Below are 26,623 nucleotides of genomic sequence, written 5' to 3' on the forward strand. Positions count from 1 at the left end.
TATCCCATCAATAAGGGAGCTATCCCACCCATAGAGGGGGATGATCCCATTGATAGTGGACCTGAATAACCTCTTTACAGCACTATAAATAAAGGCATTGAGCCAGAAGGAGAGGAGGTTGGAGCTATACATTTTCTTTGGGTAAATGCTGCAGGATTTAGGTCTTCCATTAGAGCCTTTGTGAGGAGAGATTGTCTTCACTTGATTCTACTTGGGAGAGGGTGAGCTTTGTCAAAGTAGAGGAAAACCCTTGATGGACCCTGGGAGGAACTTGCACAACACCAAGGCCAGGTTGTAAGAGTTTCTTTGTTTCGTTATTAATACAAACTGGTTTATTTTTCTCAATAGCTTGTGTTAATGAGTTATTTCATGTGTTCCTTGGTCTGCATGTTGAATATATGTTTTATTATATGAAATGCAAGTGCTTGGTAATTGTTTGATTGTTTGTGGTTGCAGGAATTGACTTGAAGGAGGAGCTCATCCGGATCGTCAAGAACGGACTTCAACAACAGCGTTTTGGAATAAGGTAAGCCTAAACACTTGTAGTTTTCATGTTGTAAAAGGTGTATTTAGAGAAAGATCACTCCATTTTGTCTTGTTTGTCATTAGAATGTCTTAGACTTCTAGGAAGGTCAGTCGTGTCCGCACCCTTGACAGATTCCATGTGACAAATTGGCGACTCCGCTGGGGAATCCATTAATGAGAGAGTCTTTTCCTTTATATGAACTTTGCTTTGAGAAAATCATTTTTATTTTCTGGTTTTTGACTGTGAGAATTAGTATTTGGGTGGCTTAGCTTTAGATTTAGTTAGATTTGGTTTTTCTTCATTTTTCCAGACGGACGCACCCTCTTAGTACTGCACAGTGCGTCTTTGGACGCGCTGTTGCCGTCTGCACAGAGCGGGGCCGCACCTGTGACAACGGGTTGCCTGCGTCTTCCTGTAAAACTTAAGAAAATTCCATTTTTGCTTTAAATTGCTTTTAGATTTTGTTTTTCCTTAGTGTTTTCTGCCCAGATCCTTTAGTACCCTGTCAAGAATTTTCACCTGAACTAGTTTTGTGAGCTTTGAGTGTTTTAGTGGTTTTCAACGAAGTTTAGACCTAGGGTTTGATTTTTGGAAAGGCTTTGTAGTGACTTTGATAGTAGAAAGTTGTCCAGCCTTAGATCTCTCTGGTTAGTCAACCTTCTTAGAAGTCGGGCCTGTCGTAAAGTCTCCTTTTGTAAGCAACTTGCCATTTGAGTTGTTTTGGGTCAAATTTCGAATTACTTGTTTATAAAGTATTGATTTCCATTTTACAAAAAGAACAAAAAGATTAGAGTTTTGTTTTGGCTAGTTTTTGATTCTGCAATAAGCTAGTCCTTGATTTGATTGTGATCAAGTAAAACACCTTAGAAATAATCATTGTTAGTTTTGGCCTCGTTAAGATTGCTTAGAGTAAATTTGCCTTTAGTTTGCTTATGAGTGCATTTTCATAGATTTTAAGAGTTGTTAAGATTGATTTTTTGGTTACATTAGATTTACTTGCTTTATTAAAAGAAAAATACAAAAACATCTTCTTAAAAAGTCTTGTTTCAAGTAGCTTTTTGTTTTCAAAAGAAGAAAAGAGTTTTTTCGTGCATGTAAAGAGAAGTTATGTTTTTATGCTTGGAAAAGAAAAACGAATTGTTTCTTTGATTGTCTTCAATTAAGAAGTTGCTTTTACAAAGATTGCATTCTCTCAACTTTTTAGTTAAGCAATTCATCGAAAAAGTAAAGTAGTGGATAAATCATTCTAGGTGCATTTTGTAGTGGTTTCGAGTCGAGTCAACACACCACTGGTTTCACTTCCATCACCTTTTGACTTAAGAAACAACCTTAAAAGTAACGCTTAAATTAAAATCAATCTAGTAATCTTTATTTTTCTAGGGCTCTGAAGCACCAACATAGCTTAGGCTAGGGTCTTGGAGTAGGTGAGTACTTAACTCTCCAAGACTACAAAACCAAACAGATAGTCTATCTTGAGTAGAACAAATCCAATTGTTTCAGTTACATTCTGGGAAAGCTCCTCTTAAAGGAGAAGCACGAGCTCGTGTCCGAACCAGTGAGGGGATCATTCCTCCCTCGTTGGGAACGACGCCAGGCAGTACGTATTACAAACGGTAAACCTCGGATTAACCATTGTCGAGGAGCCAGGGGTCACTTATCGGTAAACCTTGGATTGTTGTCAAGGAGCCGGTAAGGGGATTGGAGCTTGCTACTCTGCCCTTGCGTGCTGTCGGAGTTTAGACTGTTCCCCCAGGTGTAATTGTTGTGATTGGTAACCTTAGTGGCCATAATATCTAGGATTCTACCCAAGGTGACGGTGGAGGGAAGGTCCCACTGTACCTGGAGCAGACGTCGGTTATACTCACTTGGATTTTCTGGGGGGTTCGCTTCACTTCGAGACGGTTAAAGTGGAGGAACTTGGTCCAGTCTATTCATTAAGCAGGTTGCCGGGGTAACTGTTCCACCCACCATTTCTGTACTGAATCCTGCGAGGTTGGGCCTAATCACCAACTAGCGCTTTTGGTCCGGAAGACTACTGTTTGTGTGTGGTTTGACGCTCTAGATTATTTAGGCGTGTGCTTCAAATTTGTTTGCTTCTTTAGAAGACTTTAGGTGGTTTGATTTGAAATTTTTTACTTTGTTTTCGTGTGTTGTAGTTAAAAATCTTTAATTGTGGCGGAATTACCGAGAAGGTCCCGTCGAATTGCGGGCCAGTCTCCTGAAGTTGTTTCTGTGGCCGAATTGTTGAGAAGATCCCGTAGACTTAGGGGATCCCCTCCTCGAGACGACCCAGGTAATTTAGAAGGGTTAAAGGTCCTTGTAACTCCTCCTAGTGGCAGTAGAGTAGGATCACCTGAAGAAGGAGAATCTTCCTTGGTAGTCCATCCAGATTACCAAAGTTTAGAAACAGGTTACAATCCCGAAGCTGTTACAGTTTCCGAGCTTGCTGGTAGTTTTTCATCTGCCAGTGAAACAGGCGAAGAACCTGAAATTTCAGAACCTGTTACTCCAACTCCTAGTGTTCCTGATTCACCAAGAATAGAAAGAATTATCACCGAAAATCTTCCTGTTGGATTAATTGCTATAGAAGAACTTGTTCCAGAGGAAGAAATAGGCGTTTCTGATTCTGAAGATCTAATTACCCTTGATCTAAGGGAGCGTGAATCCATCTTTTACAGTCCTCCTAGAAGTGAATCTTGGTACCTTGCATTAACCAATTTTTTAGACAACTCAGTAGGTTTTTCTACACCTCGTACTCCGGTTCCACCTAGAGGAATTCATTCTCCTGTAAATATGTCTGGTCAGTCATCTGTGTTTTCACAAAGTCCTGAATCATTTTTACATGGCGGTCCTTCTGTTCCTACTGGGTATCAATCACTTTCTGGTACCTTTGCGGGAGCATCTCCTCAACCCATTGATCATGGGTTATTAGTTGGAAACAGTGGTAATGTACCATTGAGTATAGGTGAAGTTTATATGATGTCAGGTTCAACTCCCATTAACCAACCTCAAGGTGGCCAATTACCGCCTGGGGGGCAACCTTCGTTAATGCCTGGGGGGCAACCTCAAGGTACTTCATTCGTGACTGGGGGGCAACCTCAAGGGTATCAACCCCAAGGGTATCAACCCCAGCCTCAATATGTACCCCAAAGTCAACCTCAGTATCAATATCAACCTCAAGGATGGCAACCTCAAGGATGGCAACCCCAAGGGTATCAACCCCAAGGGTATCAACCTCAAGGATACCAACCTCAAGGTCAAGGTCAACCCCAGTATTCGTATTTACCTCAAGGTTATCAACCTACGGGTCAATACCCTGGTCAAGGTTATCAACCACCTCAAGGGCAATCATATGGGACTGCACCTTACAGTTATCAACCCTATCCTCAATACGGCTATGGATCTCAGTATCCTCAACCTGTTACGAGTCAATACCCTGGAATGTTAACATGGGATCCGTCACAGGGTCAACAGATGTCGCAACCAAGTATACAGTCGGTACCTCAAGCAGGACAACCTGCAGTTCCTGGTCCACCCCAGCAACCGCAACCTGTCCAGTCAAGTGTTCAGACCCCTGTAACTTCCGTAGTTACTCAGCCGCCAATTGCACCTGGTACTCCACCTCACACGGCTGCAGCAACTACCGCTTCATCTACCATGCTTACTTCTGGAGTATCGGCAGCTCCGGTTTCTACTGTCCCTGTAACCACTCCTCAGACATCTGTACCGTTGTCTGGACCCACGGTTCAAACCACAGTCCAGATGCCTGCAGGCCAACCTGGTACAAGTACGGTTGTTACTACTCAACCTCAATTTGTTCAACCTCCGTACCAGGGACAGTATCAACCTGGGCAAGCTGCCCAACAACCGGTTTACCAGTATCAACCGTATCCTGGGTACACTTATCAACCACCTCAGCAACCCCAGTACGGTCCGGTTAATCCTGGTTTTCCAGGAGGATATAATATCCCAAATGCGACTCCTGTTCCTAGTTATCCTGGATATCCTCCTCCTGGGGCTGGTATTGTGACTCAGAGTTTTAGAGATCCTAACCGGCAGTTACCGTTTATTGCGACTTTAGATTTACCCGACTTGACGCGCCTAACGAACGATCCAATTCAATATCTTCCGTTCTGGCCGCCAATGCCAAATAAGTTGCCCAGCGATATACCCAAGTTCGAAGGTAAGTCTGGAGAGGATCCGTCTAATCACGTGATGACTTACCACCTCTGGTGTGCATCAAATTCCATCTCAGATGATTCCATCCGCTTACGTCTTTTCCAGCGTACACTCATTGGTCTCGCAGCCAAGTGGTACATTGAGTTACCACGGGCCTCTTTTTACAACTTTAGCCAGTTAGCTACCTCGTTCTTAACTCATTTTCAGTTACCAGTCAGATACGATAATGGTACAGAATTATTAACTTCGCTAAAACAATCGACATCCACGTACATTTCTGATCACATCCATGAGTGGAGACGTCGAAGAAGATTAGTGAAAGTTTTTATCCCGGACCAAATCTTAGCTGAATGGTTTGTCAAATCATTATTACCAAGAATTACTGAAGATGTAGCTAAGGCCGGAGTAGTTACTGAGGAGCAAGTCATTGCTCAGGCACAATACCTTGACTTAGTTTACACTCAGTCGGGTACGTTACACGAGAAAATTCCGGATCTTCCAAAGTCAAACCAAATCGCTGCTGCTCCTTCGGGATCTCATGCCGCTGATGGTATGATCGGTATCGTGACTACGAAGAGTAAGAAGAAGTCTTCCAAGACCTCCAATACTCCAATTATCACTTTGCCTGATTCTCCGACAGGAGAGTCTTCTCCTCCTGAACTTACCGCCGACATTCACGCTGTAGAGTCATCTACGGCCAAATCCAAAAACGGTGGAAAGAAGAAAGGAAAGAAGAAGGCTAAAGCAGACAAGGCTCCAAAGGAGAAAACGGAAAAGTCGGAAACCAATGACGAAAAGCGCAAACCTCGATATCCTTGTCTTATTTGTGAAGAAGATCATTTTACGAGAGACTGCCCTCATCGGGCCGAGGTAGTGAAAATAGTCAAAGGTTCTCCCACTCCTGCTGTGTTAAAAAATCCATTTCCAGAGCAGGAGAATAAGATGATAGGTTCTTCTTCGAATGCCAGTGAAGAACCCATTTTGATGATGTCTCATGTCAGGATTGCGACTCGATCGCAAGATTATGGTAGTAAGGCTCCTGTTGATGGTAAGGAAGCAGAATCTTCTCACTCTAACCCATCAACCTCAGCTCCTGGTTCCGATCCACTACAGATCGAAAAACCTAACCCAGACTTAGTGATTAAGCCGCCCGCCAAGGGTGTACTTCGAAGGTCTGCTTTCAATCCACATGCGAGAGCAGCCCAGAATTACAACATTGTTGAAGACTTAGCTGTTTCACCTTCAGCAATGTCGGCACTCGAAGTGCTGCAATCATGTCCAGCGCAACGAAAATTGCTTTTGTCGGCTATTGGAGCTGTCGATGTTCAGGACCCGAACCTAATGATCTTTGATCTAGAAAGTAGTACACCGCGTCTCCCCCATCAAATGGCTTTCCAAATTCCAGTGATAGTCAAAAACAGGCCTATTCATCGGACTGTGATTGATGAGGGAGCTTCTACGTGTATTATGTCGATTCAATGTTGGAGATCGCTTGGTTCTCCTTCGTTGAACCAATCCCCCACCATCCTTAAGGCCTTTGATGGCCGTGGGTTCCGTCCGTTTGGTATTCTACAAGAATTGCCTATAGGGGTCGAAGGTAAAACCGTTAGTCTGGATGTGGAAGTGGTTGATGCCCCTCTAGACTACAACCTTCTTTTGGGTCGAAGTTGGTCATATGCTATGACAGCGGTCGTTTCATCGGTCTTCAGAGTCATTAAGTTTCCACATAACGGTAAGATCGTGACTATTGATCAGCTGACATACTTTTCATCCGACCCAACCTCTTTAGAAACTATCCAGCATGTTGGTAAAACGACAATCCCTTATAGGGACATTGGTGTAGGTTTAGTTAAGGATTCCGGTTTACTGGGAACTTTTCCTCTCCCTCCACTCAATGCAGACCCTTCGTTTGCAACAATTCATATGATCACGTCAGAAAACATTATTTATGATGATCCTTGGTATGTTCCCTCTGACTCTGAGCTAGACTCACTCGGTGATGTTATGCCGTTGAGTCCGTATGAGATTGCTTATGAAGCTCTTATGTCTTTTACCGACTTTCATTCAACCGACCAAATGAATGTGGTCAGTGAAGAGTCACTTTTCACCTCACCCTTAGAACGGATAACGTTTCCCGAAGAAGTGTCATCTGACGAACAACTTCGCGAAATCCTAAGTGTAGATGATCTACCATGGGAAGATCTCCATCACAGATCTTCGTTTTTACCTAAGGATGATGCATTTGAAAATGATTTTTCATCTATCTTTACCGCTGAATATGTCAAAGACGCTCAGGATCCAACGAAACATTCTGATTCAGAGCTGAATTTAGGGAATATTTCTCGTACTATTCCCATTGATATTTCAGTGAAGCCCGGAATCGAGGAGAACATTCATATAGGTGCCGCATGTACTGAAGAAGAAATCCAAACTTACAAGGCCCTATTCCAAGAATTCCGCGACGTGTTTGCCTGGTCTTACGAGGAAATGCCGGGAATTGATCCTGCCATTGTTGTTCATGAAATCAAAACCTACCCGGATGCTAAACCCATTCGGCAACGGTTGCGTCAGATTCACCCTCGAAAAGCGGCTGCGATTAAAGCAGAAGTCGAAAAGCTGTTGAAAGCAGGTTTCATTTATCCGATCCCGTTAACGGATTGGGTATCGAATATTGTTCCCGTCAATAAAAAACAAGGAACAATAAGAATCTGTATCGACTATAGGGATATCAATCGAGCTTGTCCAAAAGACAACTATCCTACGCCTTATATCGATCAAATTATTGATGATTGTGCCGGAAGTGAGATGTTTTCCTTCATGGATGGTTTCTCAGGCTATAATCAAATCAATATTCTACCTGCCGATCAACCAAAAACGGCATTCATTTGTCCATGGGGGACATTTGCTTATTGCAAATTACCTTTTGGACTTAAGAATGCCGGGGCCACTTTTCAACGGGCGATGTCTTATGCATTTCATGACATCAAGCACATTGTGCAACCCTATCTCGATGATTTGCCTGCTCATTCTTTACAACGAGCTGATCACCTTGTCCACCTACGAGCAATCTTTATGAGGTGTAGGCATTATCGAATTCGGTTGAATCCCCACAAGTGTGTTTTCTGTATAGAAACAGGTCGATTGCTGGGATTTGTTGTTTCAAAAGCCGGCATTCGCGTCGATCCCTCGAAAGTCGAGGCTATCATCAAATTGCCTCCTCCTTCGAGTTTGCGCCAACTCCAAAGTTTGCAAGGGAAAGCGAACTTTTTACGCCGATTCATCCCAAACTACGCCGAGGTCACTAAAGGTTTTACACGGTTGTTGAAACAGAACGCACAATTCTTTTGGGACGAGATTGCCCAACAATCTTTTGATGCACTAAAACACGCGTTGACCCATGCACCGTTATTGCATCCTCCCAACTACAACCAGGACTACTTCTTATACCTCGCAGCTTCGCATTCCACCATTGGAATGGTGTTAGTTCAAGAAGATGAATTCAAAGCAGAGCATGTGATATATTATCTTAGTAGAACCTTAAATCCCACTGAGTTAAAATATTCGCATGTGGAGAAATTGGCCCTGGCAGCCGTTCAAGCTGTCCAGCGTTTTCGTCACTACATTCTTCTCCGCAAGACTACAGTTATTTCGGATTGCAACCCTATGATTTATATTTTGACAAAACAACTGCTAGGGGGCAAGTACTCTAAATGGATTGTTATCCTGCAAGAGTTCGACTTGGAGTTCGAGAAGTCCAAGTCTAAGAAATCTTTAGTTTTTGCGGAATTGATGTGTGATTTCCCGAGTGCTGACACAGAGACTGTGGCAGAGGAGTCCATTGCGGACGAATCTTTGTTTCTTATTAGCACTTTAGATCCGTGGTATGGGGATATAATCATCTATCTCCAAACCCAAACCTTTCGGCCTGAAGCTTCCAAGGAAGACCGTCGAAAAATTCGGTTTCGATCCCAGCAATACAGAATTATTGGAGATACACTTTATCGCCGGGGGGCAGACTTAGTTTTTCGACGTTGTTTAACTCACGAAGAGGCTGAGAGAGTTTTGAATGATTGTCACTCTGGAGCATGTGGCGGTCATATGTCTGGGTATGCCACAGCTCAGAAGGTGTTGCGCGCTGGCTATTTCTGGCCGTCTATGTTTAAAGATTGTATCCTTGCTGTCAGAACATGCCACAACTGTCAAGTGTTTGATCGAAAGATGCGCGCTCCACCTGCTCCTCTCCACCCTATAATTGCCGCTGGTCCATTCGCCAAATGGGGCATTGACTTTATTACTTGTAACCCTCACTCGGCCGGGGGGCATGCGTATATCATCCTCGCGGTTGATTATTTTACAAAATGGGCCGAGGCGATGCCTACATTCGACGCAAGCGGCAAGACAGCTGCAGTTTTCGTATTCAATCATATCATAACTAGGTTTGGTGTCCCACAAGCAATCATTACTGACCATGGGAGCCATTTTCGAAACGTCATGATGACTGAGCTTACAAGCCAGCTTGGTTTGCGCCACGATAGCTCTACTCCTTATTATCCGCAAGCCAACGGTTTGGTTGAGTCAATCAACAAAGTTCTAGTCATCATGATTCGACGGATCATTGGTATCCATCGAACGAATTGGCATAACATGTTATTTTCGGCGCTATGGGCATATCGAACTTCAGTGAAAAATTCAACAGGTTTCACCCCTTTCCAGCTAGTTTATGGCTTAGAAGCTGTGTTACCTATTGAATGCGAAATCCCATCACTTCAAATGGCTGTCGAATTACTTCCAGCTACTTCCGAAGAGGAGAAACGGTTATTATACTTGGCTAAATTAGATGAGACTCGACGTGACGCTACTTTAGCTATCGAGACTCACGCGAAACGAATGAAAGCTCAGTACGATAAAAATGTAACCCCTCGAAGTTTTTCGGAAGGAGACCTAGTACTATTATATGATCAAGCTAACGATAAGCTAGGTGCCGGAAAATTCGTTCCCATGTGGCATGGGCCCTACATTGTAAAGCGAAAGCTAGCAAAAGGGGCTTATGAGTTAGTTGATTTTGATGGGGACTCTTTGGGTAAACCCAGAAATGGACTTTACCTAAAGAGGTATTATGCTTAAAATGATGGGTATGGAGAAATTTTTAGATAGGTTAGATTTTCTTTCTAGCTAGCAAGTGTGTTAGTTTAGTCAGTGTGCTTAGCTTAGCGAGTGTGGTTTTTCGTCATTATTCTGGCTTATCTTGGTTTTACTCTTGATATTGTAGATGTCGACGCCTCTCCAAACATACATTGGATTTGCTGATGGTGCTTGTCGTAATACACGGAATATCTCTTCCGCAGCTTGGGTTATCTATTCGCCCTCTGACGAGTTAGTTTCTATGCATGGGGTAAGCCTCGGTCAAACAACGAATAACATTGCAGAATACAGTGCAGTGGTTGAATTATTATCCGAATCTATTTCATTTGGAATTCGACGTTTGATAGTGAGGTTAGATTCTGAACTTGTTGTATTACAGCTTAATAGAGTTTATGCCATTAGAAATCCTGTGTTATTAAGGTTGTTTTTGAGAGTGCGTCTCTTGGAACGTGAATTTGATTACATTGAATATCAACATATTCCAAGGTCTTTGAATACATTAGCAGATGCAATTGCTTCTCGAATGTTGGACAGACATTTACGATAATCATGCAAGTAAATTTAAAAACATTTCATCACATATGTTAAACAAGATAAGCCGGTAATAGTGATATATATAGATAGAAGTGTGTCAAAAAATATATACATCGTCTTCGATCATAGGTTTAAAACACCTTATGATCGGCAAAATGATAGTACAAAAAGTCAAAAATGTCACATGTGACTACAAAAGTGACTAGTCAATCACTGGTGGTGCTCTCTGTACGACACCACTGCGCGGGCTACCTTACGCAAAAATCTCCTAAACGGTCCAGGGACCGCGACTACGAAGCGCTGAAGCCTGATAGGAATGTCGTCCATAGTAGTCTCAGGTATATCTGCCGTGAGACGCTCTAGATCATGCTCCAACTCAGCTAGTACTTCTGCTGTCGCATCCTGTGGGGCCGGTACCGGTGCAGCTGGATGTAGTCTATCATAAGGCCGGAGGTTGGCTGGACGCTGTGGACCAACATCTGCATTTTGAAAGATTTACTATTAGTTTTGAGACGATATATATAAAAAATACAAAAAATACATAACTAGAAAACTTGTGAAAATAAAAAGTACCTCTGTCGTCCCATTGTTCTCCCTGTGGAAGAACCATGTCCGGATCACCTCTGAAATCCATTCCGGCATACGGAAAGTCCTGTATCACAAAAAGCTGGCCCTCTAACCAGTCAAAATAACTATCTGAGAATCGAACTACTGTCGCGCCCTCGTCAGGATGCCGGGCCATCACCGCAACCCATCGTATCAGCTTTGGCTGCTGGGGACCCAAGATATCAACAGTGAGTTGCTGAGGGATCAGCATTGGAATTCTCTCCAAGGCAAAGCTCACGACTATAGGCCCATATCCAAAAGTCTTTAGTCGTCCGTTCTTTGCCTTGGTCAGTTGGCTCTTCATATGAGCCGACACAGCTTCACACCAGTTGAAAATGGTGCCTTGGTAACAGTCAATTGCCATCCGCATTTGGGATCCGGAAGCAATGTGTAAAGCGGCCGCGCCGCAAATTCTGGTAACCGTGAACGCTATGACTTTGAGTTCCGGCAGAGTGATGTGTTTTATCTCTATGCCTTTTGAATGGTGAGCCCCAGGTGTGCACCAATTCTCGCGGAGACTATCAAGGGATTGGCCACCCGGCCTAGTCCCCGCAAGACTGAGTTGCTCACCTCTGTTTGGCAAGCCAGTGAGAAAGTATACATCCGAGGGCTCTATCTCGAGCTGGTGCCCTCCTATGTAAAAGCATTGTTCTTGTACGTTCCATCGCTCAACCAGCCATTCCAAGAATCTTACCTGGCCCCTCATGCCCGGTATGGTCCAATATTTGTATAATCCGCATGCTCTTAGGGCATCCAGGGAAGGTTGATGATTTATTGCAGCTTCATCTTCCTCTACATGCTCTCTTTCTCTCCAGTCTAACATGATTAATGCCCTGCATATCAAAAATAGCAATTAGAAATTAATTTGGGAATTTTTGGTGGTTTTTTGAGAGAGTTGGGGTTTTGAAATGCGCGTTTCTCGGAGGACGCACCCCGGCTTTGTAGCACAGGGCGCCCGGACGCAGCTGGCCTGAAGGCGGGCTGCGTCTTCCGACCGTTTTCCCGTATGAGAAAAAGTCGGGGGACGCAGGTCACCCGAAGGGCACCTGCGTCCGCCGAGAGGCGCATTCCAAAACCAAAACCCCCCCAAAAAATGAAACTAAAACCTAAAAATTGATTCTAAACGGATAGAAATGCAGAGTAGGATGTGTAAAATACCTGGATGAGACGGCGTTCGATTCCAACGGTCAGATTTTCCGCAGCGACCACGGGAAGTTTCTTGTCAAAAGCTCCTTTTTCAACCTCAACAGTGAAACGGTAAAAATGACATGGTAAAAGGTCTTTTTATAGGTTTTTTGGATGAATTAGTTCATTTTTTACCATGAAAAGATGTTTTTGAATGTATTTTTGCCTATTTTAAACAGGTATGAGTAATGTGTCGCTTTTGTGCAGGACAAAGGGATTTCGAGGGAAATTGTAATTTTTCACAAACAAAATTTCAGAGTCATCTTTTAAGCCCTTTTCTGACTCCTAAAACATGAAAAGATCGCCGAGTGTTTCTTTTTCACTCGTTAAAACGGAATTAAAAGACGGTCCCCTTTTAGCTCTTTTCTGACCGCAAAATCAGGAAAAGATTGCCGGGTTTTTGTCGTTTCGAACTCGATAAGGAAATAAAACGACGTGTCCTTGATCGCTTTTTACTTTTCAGGTTAACGACACTATTATGAAAGTACTCCTTGGTCGCAAGATCAAGCGGTTCCCCCAGGTATTATTTTATACTTTTTCGGGCTTGAGGGACACAAATATACGAAAAAGTTCAACGTGGAGTCTCCTTTAGTTTTTTCAGACTCTCTAAAATTGAAAAACGCCGAGTTTCTCCTATACTGGGCTCGTTAAACTTTTACAGTAGAGGACCTGTTCAATTACAAACAGGAACGAACCACTCCTTCCTAGGGTTCGAATTTAAACTAGGTTGGACTCGTCCGAAGGATGAGCTTATAATCAAGCATATGTTATCCTCCTCAAGCTTGTTAAAAATAAAGAGGTACTTGCCAGAAATGGTGGGGGAAAAAAGAGAAGAATGAACCTATTTGTCACCTTTTGTCTCAGAAGAAACTTTATTACCGCTCTTGAACACGACACTTTTCATTCACCTGGGTTGGGAAATCTTTTACCTCACAGTTGACCAAATCACTTTGAAAGTCTTTAACCGGGTTCCAGGGGTTAACTTTGAGTTATTCGTCACCAAGCCATCTGTTGTGTCGTTATGTGTTCAAGAGGTCTGCAAGAAAAACTTTCATCTGCAAAATACTTGTCATCCATTTGACCATCCCTGAGTCAGTCCTTACAGCAACATTTCTTCAACTTGAACAATGATTTCGTGTTGCGGGCTTGCCTGCAACGGGTCGCTTTCTATCGACATCGACACATTATCTAGAAAGATGACTTAGGAATCGACAGTACCTTGAAGTCTGCATGCATCAATGGCAGGTTTCTCGCCTTTGACGTCAGTTTACATCATTGACTTTCGATCAGAGGATTCCGTGAAGTGTTCGACATCAAAACATCTATTCACATTTCACGGGTTGTGCTTGGTACTTTGAGAACCATTGACATTACTGGTGGTTTCTCTCACGCTTGTTAACAGTTTACATCATTGACTGGTAATCAAGTGGTTTCTACCATGTTCGACATCGAATCATTTAATCACATGGCTAGAATCGTACCAATTCGGGAAGTAGAAGTGAAGACCCTGGATCTAGTTTCTACCATCCAGGCTGCGAGGAGTTTTGTATTCATTATCTATGTAGACTAATCATAAACAGATGGCTGCGTCCATACTGTGTCTACAAAAGTCTATAAAAATGATGTACTGCAAGATCATTCCTGTATCAGAATAGTTAGTCCATTAGTTAAAGTTTTGAATCTGAGTATGGGAATGCCTACCTCAGTGATGATATAATCTTATCCATGTATTTTGTGTTGAAAATTGCAGGTTCCAACCAGGCCATCCACAAGGCAATCCTTGAAATGATAAAGCGCTTCACCCTTCCTAGAATTACAAAACCCTATTCTATTCCAGGCTTCGCACTTTAGGGGGCAATCTGTTACACTAAAAAATGTCACCTTGACTACTTACAGTTAGTATGGCTCAAATCAACAGTCATGCTACCCTCTTAGGCAAGTCTCATGCCTCTGTTATCCATCTCAAACTCAAAGAAGAGAGAAAGTCTTGTAAAAACTATGTTTATCTCTGGGGTCGCAGGTTCTCTCTAGCCTTACCTGCGGGGACGCTGACCATGTTCACAAAATCTGCGTCCATGGACGCTCTGTATGTTAAGGGACAGGTGCGTCCCTCTGTAAAAGGCAAAATGCGCGAGTTTTATCTTGAAAAAGTTACTTGTGGTTACTTCTAGAACATTCTAGAGGTCGGTTTGATGAAATGGATGCGCCTCCAGTTGGTTCATGTATCTCTATTAAGGGGGAACTTATCCCATCAATAAGGGAGCTATCCCACCCATAGAGGGGGATGATCCCATTGATAGTGGACCTGAATAACCTCTTTACAGCACTATAAATAAAGGCATTGAGCCAGAAGGAGAGGAGGTTGGAGCTATACATTTTCTTTGGGTAAATGCTGCAGGATTTAGGTCTTCCATTAGAGCCTTTGTGAGGAGAGATTGTCTTCACTTGATTCTACTTGGGAGAGGGTGAGCTTTGTCAAAGTAGAGGAAAACCCTTGATGGACCCTGGGAGGAACTTGCACAACACCAAGGCCAGGTTGTAAGAGTTTCTTTGTTTCGTTATTAATACAAACTGGTTTATTTTTCTCAATAGCTTGTGTTAATGAGTTATTTCATGTGTTCCTTGGTCTGCATGTTGAATATATGTTTTATTATATGAAATGCAAGTGCTTGGTAATTGTTTGATTGTTTGTGGTTGCAGGAATTGACTTGAAGGAGGAGCTCATCCGGATCGTCAAGAACGGACTTCAACAACAGCGTTTTGGAATAAGGTAAGCCTAAACACTTGTAGTTTTCATGTTGTAAAAGGTGTATTTAGAGAAAGATCACTCCATTTTGTCTTGTTTGTCATTAGAATGTCTTAGACTTCTAGGAAGGTCAGTCGTGTCCGCACCCTTGACAGATTCCGTGTGACACTAGGTAAGCCATCAACAGTGTATCGTTATATTCCATTAGAAAATCATCTTGAAACTTTGGGGATTCTATGGCAGGCAACCTTCTTAGAAGACTGGAAACTTGCCGAAGCAAAGAATTTTCGTATGGAATTTCACCTCTTTGCATTGCTGACAAGAAATGATAAAGAACTCTAATACGGCTGTTAAGCATTTTTATGGCACTGTGAATTCCGGTTAGATGTGCAGCCAATTGAGTAGCAGCTGAGCCTCCATCTGAGGGTTTTAGGTGTGCAACATGATCAACAGAAATCTGCTCTGCCTCCACAGTCTCTATAGTGTAGTTTGACTTCACAAATATATGAGGAAAGATGCCTCGCTTGATCTTCAAAGAATTCAAATTGAACACCTGTTAATGTGCTCCTCATGCATGAACCCAAACCTAAATCATAACTGTGAATACTTGGCTCTTTTTGAAACTTGCAACCTAAGCATACCAAGACACCTAACGACTCTAATGATGAGGATGAATGGCTGCATGTGATAAGCATGGTTCAAGGACTGACACATGGTGATGAAAAATTAACGAATTTTGGTGGAAAAGACAGTTAGACAAGATCTGGCACAAATCCCTAATTTCGTAGCACAACCAATGTAAATTTTGTGTTTTGCGTTATGAAATCTCCTAGTTACGAAACTGTCTAGGTGTTTTTGTAGCGCACATAGTGTATTTTTGTGAGTTTGCGCTACGAAAACTCCTAGTTGATTTCGAAACGCATGTAATTTTTGAAACAACCTTAACACATGACACTTTGAATAAATGTGGGACCAATGGTGGGTAAAACAGGATTTTTGACCATATTTAACAAAGGGAACAAGACTCCTAGGACTTAGACACTAAAGCAAACATGGAAAAACTAAACCCAGACTAACACCTAACCTTTACAATCAAACTGATGTGAACAATTTAGAAATTTCTTCTTAAGTGATAACACAACCTATGCGACCTTTGCGACCTATGCGACCTTTGTGACTTGTGCGACCTATGTGACCTTTGCGACCTGTGTCACCTATGCGACCTATGTGACCTATGCGACCTATGTGACCTGCGACTTGTGTGACCTTTGCGACCTGTGCAACTTATGTGAGCTTTGCGACCTGTGTGACCTTTCCGATTTGTGCAACCTATGTGACCTGTGATCTATGCGACCTTTGCGATATGTGCGACCTGCGTGACCTTGCGACTTGTGTGACTTGTGCGACCTTTGTGACCTGTGCAACTTTGCGACTTGTGCAACTTGGTTTGGCTTATGAAAGAGATGTGAGTCTTTTCTAGACTTTTCTAGGGTTTCTCGACTTCTGAATAGACTCTAAGGATGGGCGGTAGCTTTGGAAAACGTGAAGGGGCTCAAAAATTTAGAAGAGTTGGAAAATTTTGGAGGGGTTGTTGCAGCGGCTACAACACTAGGAATCGACAAAGTAAAATAGAAGGATTACCTTTTAGTCCTTGGTGTAGATCTGTTGGAGTTTTCAGTGTGACAAGGGAAAGATCCTTCCCCAGCTCTGAGATCAGGACCTGCACATAGAAAAGACACGAAGTAAACTTCACAACATATGAAACCTTAAAGATTAAAAAAACCAACATATAACAGTATATAAAACTAGCATACATCTAATACAATTTTTCATCTCACCATTGAACCAACATATAAAGAAAGAAGGTGTCAACATCATCAAGTAGACAAAACAGGAGCATATCTATATTCTCAGATGAGAGAAGAATGATTACAACCACGGTTGCTGAATCAAGTCTTCCCTTAGATCCTTAGTTCCTCTCTCTCTCTGTCTCTCTATAAACTTCTTGGTATCATAACAATGCTCAAATTCTAATCCTTATTACCATGGCCTAGCCTCTAATTTATAGATGAGGAGAGGCTCAATCCTTGCAAATTTCTTCATAAGTTACGTTTAGGAAAATGCTAGATGTTTCCTCGCTTTATTTCTCTTTCCCATTTTTTGTGTTCTTGTTAATATTGTCAATTTCCTTAGACAAGACTAAGGCAGATGTTTCTAGATTTTTGAGCTAAAATCTTAGTGAAAAGTGGAGTGTCAGTGAATCAACTCATGCTTTGACCTCCATAATCTCATAAAAAACTAGTAACTCTTCCCTTTAGAGAAAACATATCGTTAACCTAGGGACTAACGCCCCTTGTTGGGTCATAGGAAGCATTGGAACATGCTTTGTCTATTTCTGGGGGTGTGTTGCCCTAGAAAATGGGCATGTAACATAGATTTTTCTTCTAGACATAGTGTCCTTCTCCTCTGATTTTACGAGGAGGTAATTTTCTATATAAAAACAATTATAGCTCTTTAACTTGGAAGGTATCAGGCTCCACACTAGATGACAAATTTTGGGAAATAATGTGTTTAAAGGGAAACAAAACTAAGGAATTAAAGATTCCCATAAAGAGAATTTGTGAGTGGCATCCTCATACTTTTGGAATGCCCAATTATGAAGCTCATACAAGTTGAATTCACAATTGGTTTTAGTAATATTGAAGTGGGTGTCAACAAGAGGTAATTCATATAACTTAATCATAGGAGGTAGAATGGGATTATCTACAAATAATTTAGATTTTCCTTTATGGCTAACCATTTGGGAAAAAATGAAAATTATTGAGGATAATTAACATTTTACTCGAGAGTAGTGATGATTGGTAGTTGTTGGTCATTGGAATTTTCTCAGATGATGTTTTGGAAATATTGGTTGTAGGTAGGAGGTGAAAGTATTTGTTTTGGAAGGGTAAGAGCTTTATGATTTTTCTCATAATGGTTTTCTTTTGAACTAATGGTTTTTGGCATGGGGAATTAAATGACTTGAACATTCGTGAGAGCTATAAATGTGACAACTCTCGCTTGGCTAGTTTAGTGGGAGAAGTAATTGAAACTAAAAATGGTGGAAGGTTGGCGGAGGGTAAGAATGGCCAAGGTAATGGCAGAGGAGGATAAGGGGGGGGGGGGGGGGGGGGGGGGTGGGGTGGGGTGTTATCACCAAAAAATTGATCATCTAGCATAATTTACTAGATGGATCGAACTAAAACATGTAAGGCCAATTTTACCATAGTAAACTGTGAGAAATTACTTAATAAACCACCTTTGTTAAGTAATTTATAATTAAACCCATGAAGAATAATTAAATAAATCACTATTTACTTAATTTTCTTCTAGGAATAATTAATTAATCACTAATTAGTTATTATTCCTTGTCAAATTTGACTAAATCCCTCAAGAATAATTAAATAAATCATTATTTTTTTATTATTCCTTAACCAGTTTCTTGAGATGATAAATAAATCATTTATTTATTTATTATTTGTAAATAAAAGTTTAAATACTTTTTCCCTCCTAACCAAATATAATAAAATATTTCAAGCGGTTATTCCAAGAATGGGGTTAATAATATTTTATTATTGCTCATTATTTGAGGATAACTCAATAAGTAGAAGGCTTTTCCATTCATTATTCACTTTTGATTATTTTCATTGTTGCACCTATTGCTGTAACTTTGATTATTATCATTGTCGCACACCATTTTTCTTCCATTTGCATTCCCATTGAGCTCAAACATTTTATTTGCTAGGTTTACACATTATAGAGGAGAGAGACTATATCAAAAAGTTGAAGACGTTTGAGGATAGCCAAGAACCCATCCCATAGAGGGGGACTAGTAACATTTATTTGTTCCCTTCACAGGTGTTATAATAAAATATATTCTTTGTATATCTGGTTTCCATTGGATTATTGGAGTTATTATTACTACTTCATTTTCATGTTTAACTATGATTGTGGCATAGATCAAGACTTTAGCGGGTTTTGTTTCTATTAGTTGCTACAGATCTACAATGTTTAGCATCCATTTATATTGTTGAGACTGTTTGTCATCCACAGTCTTAAGTGTTTTCTTTTCGTACATCTTTGAGAAAAAAACACTACAATAAAATTGGTGACTCCACTAGTTTTTTACTTCAGATCCAGAAACCTGCGTGACCTCCAGTGCTCAACTTAGGGTTTCTTCTTCTTTTTTTTAGTATCTTAATGTTTTTTACTAGCTTTTTAACCCTAGATTTGTCAAATTTCTAACTTCTTGAAGTTTTCTAGTCTTTTTTGTAGGTCATAGGAACCAACCGCGACAGAGATGGTAGCTTTTTTGGGGATTTTCTAGCCAGGAATGAAGGAGTGGAAATCACACTTTTCTGCCCAAAAAGTGCGATTTGGAGTCCAGAATGCACCTTTCATCCAAAAAGGTGCAATCCCCCTTGAAATTAGGTCAGTACCTGCGATTATTAAGGTTTCCAATTTTTTTTCCAATCTATTTTTGGGTTTTTCCGAGAGTTTTCTGTTGGGTTGTTTACGTCTGTCTCATCCCACTTAGTCCTTTATCTTCTTTGATTTACTCGTCAAATTTGAATTTAGCCCCTTAGGGCTTCTAGTACACTTCCACCTTTATACGAGGAGTTTAGCTGAGTAAGAAGTCTGAGTTTTTGCAGCACTTTTAGTCGTACTTTCTAGATCTATAGCCTTCTATTTCAGATCTTCAAAGATAGGTTTTTTCCATCCATAGTTTCATATTAAACCTTGTTTGGTCATTGCCCTTAGGGTCCCATCGGTTGCCCTAGGTTTTCCACCCATCTTCCTATATTTTTGCAGTGATCTTCCTCTCTGGTTTTTTGTTGTAGCTGCACCACTTCCTAGGAACCTAGTGTCATTTGAACCCAGTCACACTGAAAGTTAGATCTCTTGACATTTTTAATGTGTTTTTCAGTCGATTTCACCACCAACCAACATAGTGTTTGCAAACCCATTTTGGGTGGGGTTTAGTTAATTGTTTTGCTGTTCATTTTATGTTGTTAATTTCAATTTATTTTTTGCAAGATTTTTCTTTTATCAAATAGGATCTGGGCTTAATCAATAAACACACTTACACACACAAGCACACCTTAAGCAAAGGGTGCTTGGTTTAAACCACCAAGCCAAGACTTAACATAATAAATTTATCTCCCCTCATAGAGACAAAGGCATATTGTTGATCTCCCTAAACCATTTCTGTGTCACGTGTGTCTTACCACCATTGTGCCACTAAGGCATTTGTCACAGAGACTCTTAGGCCTTCATCCCCAGTTTCTGCTTGGGCATATTACTCCTCCCTGCCTGGTTCGAGTTCATAGCCCTCTGAGTCCCCATACTGACTCTTCTCCTAGTTCATCTAATTCCTCATCTGATCCCGAGCCTCCTTCACCACATATCGTCACCACGTCTGGACCCATAGCTGGTGCAAGAACCCAACCTGGTGTTGGCTCCATTTCTACCCCGGTGTTCACATCTAGCAGAACAGACTCAGGAATCATTCCAACAGTCCCCATGCTCCCTTTTATGGTTGGGTTAAGTCTCCCAAATTTTAGGTAGTCTATAAATGATCCTATACACCACAATGCTGGTTGGCCTACTATGTCGACTAAGCTTCTCTCAGACCTCCCAAAGTTTGAGGGTAATTCTGTAGAGGACCCTACTAATCATGTCCACTCATTCCACATGTGGCATTCATCCAACTCCATTATTGATGACTCCATTCGTCTTCAGCTATTCCAATGCACACTCACTAGAGATGCTGCAAAATGGTATGTAGACCACCCCGCCACATCTCATTCCATTTTCGCAACGCTTGCTAAAGTGTTCCTCTCATATTTCTAGTTACCTCTATGATAATACAACGGTACCTATCTCATGACCTCATTCCGTTAGTCCTCTGCCACTCTCCTTTCCGATCATGTTCAGGAATGGTGTAAAAGGAGGAGCACATGTTGTGCCCTGCCTGTTATAGACATTTTTGTGCCTTACATCTATAAGCATGAAATGTCCATAAACCGAGGGATCCTAAGTCCCTAAAAGTGTTGTTTCGACCCCTAAAGGAACAAGGTCAACAAATTACAGCTTCTCCCAGAAGTTCTCCACCAGAAACTACTCAGAATCAGTCAAATCAGGATCATTTCAGCTGCTCCACTAGCTAGCTGCATTGCATAGCACCCAAATACACTAGCTAGGTGTGTTGCAACGCACCTAAATGCACTACCAGGATGCGTTGAGTGGGAAATGACAAATGGCAGTGTCATTCCGCGAGGTGGACAGACAATGGAAGCTTCCAGAATCTTCCCCAATGACACTTGCCTCACTGAGTTCGACCAAGGATGAGTAAGAGGCTCTTAGTCTCCAAGTGGAAGCAAGAACTGACAGAGAAGACACTAGTCAAATCATAAGCTGACTCATCTTCCTTACATATATCTATATATGGATCCCTCATCCCAGAGATCCAGAGGCTGGAATTTTGTACATTGTAGAGAATTTTTGTTGGTTTTGAGATAGATATCAGAGTATTGGGTGATTTATGCTTTGTTGGAGGTGAAGAGGGGATTCTTTGCTGGGAGGTTGATGCTGGATTAGGAATCATCGGTTGTAACTCCTCCTGGATCTTCTTGTTATATCAATAAAACTATTTGAGTTTCTCCTACATGCTTGTGTATCATTGATGTTTGTTACATTTGTATGTTTAGCTTAAATCTGATCCTAAGCTATTTATGAATATAAATCCATGTCTTTGTGTAGTTTTCTTCTTCTGTGATCTTACAGGAACTTGGTGAAGCTGAGCAAGTAAGGGAGCAGGTAGCTGGAAGCTGTCAAAGAGGAGAGAGATTGGATCAAAGGACTAGCGCAAGACACAGGTTGGTTCATCCTATTCCTATTCGTTTATAGTTCATAAGGAAGAATACGAAAGTAGTTTTCTCTGTTTGTTTCTAAGGTCACTGTCACACCTTAGTGGGATAAGGTCGTTCTGAATAGACACTTTTCCCATTAACAAAATGGCGACTCCACTGGGGAACGTGTATAATTAGTTTGTTTGTGTTTCTCTTGTTGTTTGTTTCATAAACTTAGAAGTAGCAATCGAACTGCATTTGCCATTGACAAATGCAAAGCAGACATCTGCTACCTCAATCCATTCACTGGATCTATTTATGATTTGAACAGCTGATTCACAAATGATCTGATTACCCTTTGTGATAGCTCTTAGACCTCCTTTAAATCTACCCTCTGATTTTGCATTACTGATTGCTTTTACTCGGCCAAAAACCATAGATTAAACTGCAAACCGTGACCCAGAACCCGGGTAGAATTCTCGTTTCTACCCCAGCGCAGGCTCTGTGAAGAGGTTCTGCATTTCAACGCAGTTCCCGAGAGGGCTACCTGCGCTGCAATCTAGTTTCTCTGTGTAACAGGTGTGCTGATCAGCCTAGCCTTGTGCAGCTGAGGTTCTTTGCTTCATTTTTTCAGTTTTGTTTCTGATTTTTGCAGCCTGTGATCAGTGTATGTGTCTGTTTAAAAACCCCTTTTCTTTGCCATAATTCCGCCTCCTTTGTACAAAAATACTGTAGATGTTTTTGTGTGTTTGTTACATCATTTACAGTTTTCATTTGCAAAAGTAGAATAGTCATACTGTCATCCTTTGATTTTAGATCTGTCGCAAGTGTCGATTTTGATCTTAGGAGAAAGTTTATTTACTGTTGACAGTCGATTATGCTTTTACTTTTGCCTTTGGTTTGAATTTGTGACTTTCTAGTGTCGAAACGAGTATTTATTTCAAAATCATAAAGTGTCGTAATCATCTCTACCTTTTGATTTCGAAAAGAAGCTTGTTTGTGTTTGTCACTTGAAAGCAAATTCAGATTTGTGCATCAAATTTCTTTTTAGGCATCAATATTAAGAAAGTGAAAAACAAAACACATGCATGTGCATTTGCATATTGGCAGTTTGTTTGGATTGATTTAGGAAAGTGCATTTACAGTGTGCTCTTTGCTCTTTGCGAAAAGATTATGTCTTTCTTTTCCCCTAGTAGCTAGGATTTTCATTGCTGAAAAGAGATAAAAGTTTGTTTATCATCTTTAGATTGCATTTTAGGAATTACATCTACATCTCATGGTGATCCCAAAAGGAAAACTTCATAAGAAAGATCAACTTAAAATAAATTTAATGAACTTAACAATGCTTTGGAACTTAACGCATAACATTTAGAGGTCTAGGCTAGAGACATATTCCGACGTTGTAAAGCCTGGTAACTGTTGTCCTCACTGATGGTTGGGTGATTCCTCCACTTTGAGACGAAAAGTGCCAGTACGGACTTGTGCTCCCACGTACCGTCGAGTATATATTGGGAGACCCCTATAGGCTTAAAACCTTTATCCATAGGAAGTCGTGTCGGCCGCCCTACTGATCACAATGCACCGAACACAGCATTCGGGAAGATTGACTGCCGTACCGTAAAAAGTATTCTGCAGTTTTACGATTGGTTTGGTACTCCCTCTACCTAGACCTCCAGAGCAGTCCCTTTCGTTCCTTTTCAGACTCCTTAACGGAAAAGGTCCATCTGAGCACTTGTCACTTCAGGCTCATTAAAAATCGAAGGAGACTAGAGTCATCTTTTGTTTTTTCTCGACTCTTAAAAACTGAAAAAACAAGTTGTGTCAAAGCGTCTAAAATTTATTTTAAATGGAATAATCATCACCTTTCCCTCGTTGGTCTTTGAAGTTAGTCTCCCTTCATCACAAGTTCTTGTAGAATCGCTAGGAAGTCTTTTGGATAGACTAGATATGTCTTAACAACCGTAGACATCTAGGACTGTGTCATCCGACACAGCAGCAACAGAACCTCCTGCTGCTACTCCAACAATGTTCGGCGGTATACCATCTGTCCCGGCAAGTTATCAACAACAAGCTGGAGTCCAATCAGAGACTGTTTCGACGACATGGTCTGTTCTTATTACTTCATCTGGATTATCATCTGGTATTTCTTATGTTGAAACTCAACAAATTGATCCAATGTGTCTTCAAAGGCCAATTTACCCTTTAAGTACTGGATTTCCACCATATGGAGGGCAGTATGCTTTTTCATTGTTCCCTCCCGGAGAACAACCATATGGGAGTTTACAACAAAGTTCAGGTCAAACTGGAATTACATCCAGCGGTTGGGTACCAATACTGCCTCAGCAACCAAGGGTTGTATATTCAATGCAACCAGTCCACCCTGTGTCGAATATTCCCACTATACCTGCTATGGTGACTGCATCGCAAGTACAAGCGCTACTTGTTGTATGTCAACCCCAACAGCCTCAGGTTGCAATACAACAGCCTCTTGTCTCAACGACGCAATCACAACCTCAGGTTAGTGCCTCCTTATTCGGAGCGACTCAGGCTCAAACAAGTACTATGACTTCTAATCTTGGTCAATCATCCAGTACGGGGCAACAGCCAATGGTCCAACAACCATGGCTGATTCAATCTCAACAACCACCATTCCAGCAATCATATCAAGGACCTGAGCAACAAGTCTTTGTAAGTAATGGGCAACCGCATTTCCAAAGCGATTATCAACAATCATATTATAATGGTTATGCCCATCAACCTTGTCAAAGTTGCCAGCATCAAATACATTATGCTGGTATGCAAAGACCCACTGCTCAGGCGATTCCATCTTATCTTGGGTATGCTTTGCCTAACCTGAATCAACAGTTGCCCTTTGTAGCAACTCTAGAATTACCAGATCTAAACCGGCTGACGAATGATCCAATTGCTTATGCCCCTTGGTGGCCAGCGATTCCGCATAAACTTCCGTCAGATATTCCTAAATTTAATGGAAATCCGGGTGAAGACCCGTCGAATCATGTGATGACATTTCATCTGTGGTGTTCGTCAAACACCCTAAACGATGATTCGATTAGGTTTCGCCTTTTCTAGAGGACGTTAACCGGTCCAGCAGAAAAATGGTATATCGAATTACCCAGAGCTTCGTTTGAAAACTTCAATAACCTAGCCACATCCTTTTTAACCCATTTTCAATTACCGATAAGGTACGAAACGGGAACGAAACTCCTTACCAATTTCAAACAGACGACGGCCACTCACATATCTGATCATTTACATGAGTGGCGACATCATCATAGAATGGTAAAAACGTATGTTCCCGATCAGCTTTTAGCTGAATGGTTTATCAAGTCATTACTACCTTCCATCATGGAAGATGTGGCAAAAGGGAGAGTCGTCACTGAAGAGCAAGTTATTGCTCGTGCACAATATCTAGACTTGATCTATACTCAGTCTGGCACGCTCTACGATAAAATACATGATGCTCCTAGACCAAAATATTTCGTTCCTCCTCCTCCTAAATCAAACAATGAATCTCATGCCGGCGATGGCGTGATTGGCGCAACAGACACGAAATCGACAAAGGCTACATCTAAAAAGGCCCGTAATATTTCCAGTCAAAATGCAAATGAGGAACTTCTTGCCTCGGAAGTAAATGCCGTGTCGACCGACAAGGGCAAAAAACTGAAGCAACCAGGGGGCAAGAAGAAAAAGAAAGGGAGGAAAAAGAAGCAGGATGAGTCATCTCCTGAAAAACCTTCTACAAACCCTTCTGGGCAAAGGAAACCCCCTGCGGGGTGTCATATATGCGATGAGGATCATTGGACGAGAGATTGTGCATATAAAGCTGAAGTGAAGAAACTCTTTAAGAGTTCAAAAACCTCAGCAGTATTGACTGATCCGTTTCCAAACCCAGGAACCAAACTGGTTGCTAATCAAAATGCTTCCCAATCCCAAGTGCTTATGTTGTCTATCTCAGAGCAACAAAATGATGCTTTGACAAGGAATAAAGGTTACGGGAATCCACAGCTGTCGAATAACAAGGCTAATGAACAACCTAGTAGTTCGACAACAACTTTGACCGAAGTTGTGCCACCCATCATTCCTGAGCCAATGATAAAGTCGCCAAAGGGAGTAGTACACAAATCGACATTTAATCCTCTTGCAAAAGTAGCACAGAATTATAATATAGTAGAGGACCTGGCCCAATCGTCGTCTGCTCTGTCGACACTTGAGGTACCGCAAAATTACCCCTCCCAAAAGCAAGCTTTATTATCAACAATAGGTGGGATTGACCCAATAGATTCCAATCTTGTGGCCTTTGATCATAAAGGATATGACCCTCAATTACCAGCTCAACTAGCTTTCCTTATTCAAGTGAAATCCCTCAACAAAACTATTCATCGAACAATTATTGATGAGGGGGCATCTACATGTATTATGTCGATGAGTTGCTGGAAAACTTTAGGCTCACCACCCTTGTCGAGATTGTCAACGACGTTAAAAGAATTTGATGGACGATCATACACTCCATACGGGATTTTAAGTAACTTGCAAGTTGAACTAGGGGGCAAAACAATAGGAATTGATGTTGAAGTAATTGATGGAAACCTCGATTACAACATCCTACTGGGAAGGCCCTGGATATATGCCATGGCCGCAGTTGTGTCAACCTACTTCAGGAAGATTGCATTTCCCTTTCAAGGAGGAATTACAGTCGTCGACCAACAAACATTTCTCCCCGACAATTCACGAGCTACGAGAAGCATTCCAATGATCCATGGAAGCAATCATTCGCTTCAAAATATTGGAGTAGGT

This window comes from Pinus tabuliformis, chromosome 6 (assembly GCF_031772625.1).
Source record: "Pinus tabuliformis cultivar Carrire ecotype Pingquan chromosome 6, CPIR1, whole genome shotgun sequence".
Lineage (NCBI taxonomy): Eukaryota > Viridiplantae > Streptophyta > Pinopsida > Pinales > Pinaceae > Pinus > Pinus tabuliformis.